Source organism: Centroberyx affinis, unplaced genomic scaffold (genome assembly GCF_046629955.1).
Source record: "Centroberyx affinis isolate AG114_WGS23_722 - 3 ecotype Tasmania unplaced genomic scaffold, CSIRO-AGI_Caff_v1 ptg001568l_1, whole genome shotgun sequence".
Classification (NCBI taxonomy): domain Eukaryota; kingdom Metazoa; phylum Chordata; class Actinopteri; order Beryciformes; family Berycidae; genus Centroberyx; species Centroberyx affinis.
Genome location: NW_027280019.1, coordinates 33676 through 37227, shown reverse-complemented (window position 1 = coordinate 37227; position 3552 = coordinate 33676). Strand labels below are relative to the sequence as shown.

General features: G+C 51.1%; 1 pseudogene; it reads left to right on the top strand.

Annotated features, from left to right (window-relative positions):
• The first annotated feature begins 466 nt into the window (after positions 1 to 466).
• LOC139650885 (RNA/RNP complex-1-interacting phosphatase pseudogene) lies at positions 467 to 2442 on the top strand (annotated as a pseudogene).
• The last annotated feature ends 1110 nt before the right edge of the window (positions 2443 to 3552 follow it).

Below are 3552 nucleotides of genomic sequence, written 5' to 3'. Positions count from 1 at the left end.
GGCAGCAGCCTGCGGGCCTTTAGGCCTCACCGGCGGCTCGGTGAGGCTCCCGAACCTGTCCGGTCACCCACCTCGCCTGCTCGGTTCGGGTCCCGGTTTCAGAGGCTGGACCGGACCGGGCTCCTCCGTCTCGGCCGCTCCGCTGCTCTCGAACACGGTGAAGATGTGCTGCACCGCCGCGGCCAGCCGCCGCTCCACCAGCAGCTTGAGCTCCGCCACACCGCGCGCCTGCCGCCGCTCCCTGAACAGCCCGAAGATCTCGTCTGCGGCCGCGGTGAGCTGCTCGTCGATCACCGCTCTGAGCGTCTGGACTTCAGACGTTTTGGCTCGTTTTTTGGACATTTTTCACGATATCTTCGCCCGAACAAAGAGGGAGAATGTAAACAATGCAAGCGAGTTCCGGGATCAGCACCTTTGCGTCGTGACGCCGTGGAGTTTGCGCGGGTGACGTCACCCAGATGCGACAGACGTAACGTGGTTCGCGAAGGAAGCTAACTGCTAGGTAACTAAGCTCTTGTAAATAATTGAAAGCATGCGCGTTATTGTGGGGTCTCAGATACTCAGCTAGTTAAAAAATGTCGTTTAACATTAAGTATCAGAGTTGTAACCTACATTCTTCTTCTGTGTTTGTATCTACTTATGTTAGTTTGCTAGCTGTGAAATCAAGCTAACCTAGCTGACCAAACTCAGTTGGAAATGCTACAATGCTAACCCCGATACGTGCCGTTCTCGCTTATGGAGAGAACGCCGTATCAGTCAGTTTACTGTTTCCTTGCTTATCTGCCAAGGTCCGTGCTGTTAGAACATGACTCAAGACATTTTATAAACCATTAGTTCCTTCTGGTGAATTCGGCATTCAGGTGATCCACCAAGCAGCACTTTATTTTAGTTAGGTTTCAAGTTTTGAAATTGGTTCACGCTGCTCGCTCCGCCCTCCGCGGTGTATTTTGCCTGAAGACTGTGGGAGTAACAGGGAAGCGTCTCTAAAAGTTAAAATGTTATGCGAGCAAGTGCTGCTTGGTGGATCAGATGTATGCCGAATTGAAGAGGGGATCCTACTGATTCGTAAAAAATCTGTTGTGTACTACAAGGTAACTTGTGTCTTTTTGCCAGCAAGCGAGGAAATATTAAACTTCCTGTTTTTTAATAAGAGTTTGGTATGAGATCGGGAGAGTATCATGTCAGTGCCACAGTAGTGCTTGCTCAGCCACATTCCATGATGTTTGTGTTGTTTCCTTCAGCTTAGTACTGTCTGTAGCGTTCCTGTAATAAACCTGTTGCTGTCCCATGTGTCTCTAGATTGGTGCTGAACGGACTCCGGCCTGCAGCTGTCAGCTAGATAAAGCAGCAAAGTCAACAGCAGCTAAGATGCCTTACAGAAAAAAGAAGAAGGGCATACCGGACAGATGGCTGGAGTACGGCGCTGTGGGGAAGAGGGTTCCAGGGACGCGCTTCATCGCCTTCAAAGTTCCCTTGAAACAGTCTTTGAACTCCCGCGTCCCGGAATCTGACGCCTTCGGCCCCTGGGATCTTTTGGACTCTTTGGAGAGAGAGAACCATGAGCTGGGTTTGATCATCGACCTGACCTTCACCACCCGCTACTACAAACTATGGGACGTCCCGGAGTTTTGGTCTTACGTCAAAATCCCGACAGAGGGTCATCACGTTCCCAGCGACGCCACGATCCTGAGCTTCAAGCGGGCCGTGCGCCGGTTCCTCCGGGACAACGCCGACAACGACAAGCTGATCGGAGTCCACTGCACCCACGGGCTCAACCGCACCGGCTACCTGGTCTGCAGGTACCTGATCGACGTGGACGGGCTGGACCCCCGGGCCGCCGTGGAGCTCTTCGACTCTTCGAGGGGTCACCGCATCGAGAGGCAGAACTACCTGGAAGACCTGCGGTCCGGTCCGAGGAGGAGCAACGAGGGGACGGACGAGTCTGAGCAGGAGCCGGCGAGGGGCCGCGCCGCCGAGCGCCCGCCCTCGCTTCCCATCGGCTCCGAGCCTCGGGAGGAGAGTCGGCCGCACAGCGATGAGCGCCGCCGGCCCGGAGCTCAGCGCCGGCCGTGTCTCCTCCCGCCGCCCGCTTTACTCCCCACCCCCCTGCTCCTCCCGCTCCTCCCCCTCCCCCCGCTCCCGTACAGAAGGTCGCACAGCGATGAGCGCCACCGCCCCGGAGCTCAGCAGCAGCCGTGTCTCCGGACTCCCCAAGGCGGGCTCCTCCCGCTGCCGGCTTTGCTCCCCACCCCCCCGCTCCTGGCCCCGTACAGGAGGCGGAGTCATCCCCCTGCTACTCCTCCTCCTTACTCCCTCCTCCCCCGTTACTCCCCCAGCTCCTTCAGGACCGACGAGCCGAACGAGCAGAACGGGCAGAACCGGTCTGAGGAGAGAGCCGGGCCCAGAAAGAAACCTCGCCATCGCCCCCGACACAGGAAGTGAGCGTGTTCACAAACAAACGCTGATGTGGTGTTATTCCAGTGTGTTCACGCTGGTCTGGAAACTGGAAACTGGAAACTGGAAGGTTCCAGCTCACCAACTGGAACGGAGCAAGAGGAAGGACCTGAAACGGTCCGACGGTGGCGAGACTGCAGTCTTTCTTTGCTGAGATTGCTGCTAAATTTTAGGTTTAACTACAGCTGATGGACAAAGTTTTATATAAAGAATAAAGAATAAAGAATGATCGCATTCAAAGGATATTCAAAGGGACATTTGGATATCTTAGAGGGAGTGTTAGTCATCTCCATGTACATTTTATTATTTATTTTTTAAAATTAGTTTAGAGCTGCAACGATTAATCGATTAGTTGTCAACTATTAAATTAATCGCCAACTATTTTGATAATCGGTTTGAGTAATTTTTAATGAAAAATAAGTCAAAATTCTCTGATTCCAGCTTCTTAAATGTGAATATTTTCTGGTTTCTTTCCTCCTCTATGACAGTAAACTGAATATCTTTGGGTTATGGACAAAACAAGACATTTGAGGACGTCATCTTGGGCTTTGGGAAACACTGATCCACATTTTTCAACATTTTCTGACATTTTATAGACCAAACAACTAATCGATTAATCGAGAAAATAATCGACAGATTAATCGTCAATAAAGATAATCGTTAGTTGCAGCCCTAAATTAGTTTACGGTGTGATCCTCCTCCAGTCGGTTTTCTTTGGTCTGAATCAGAGAGTTTTGTATTTGTTTGGTTTAGATTCACACTGACCAATTACAAGCCAGCCAGGGCTTGTAAACAAAAGTCACATGACTCAGAAGTGTTGCCTCTGCCTGGTCGGTAGTTGTTGGTTGGTTCTCTCAGTGCCTTCTAGTTTTTATAACCTGCTGTATTTTCACTGTAACTTAAGAACACATGAAGAGTATGAAGCATCAGTCCAGGCTTCGTTTTGCTCTGCTAGGTTTTCTGTCTCCTTCTACCCATAATCCCTTGTGTTTTGGGGGGCGGATTCCTGTAGGTGGAGTTGCAGTTCTCTTGTTAGAGGACTGAGACTCTTGGTGCCATTATTTATAGAGTTCAAAGGTCAATAATAAATAAAGCGAT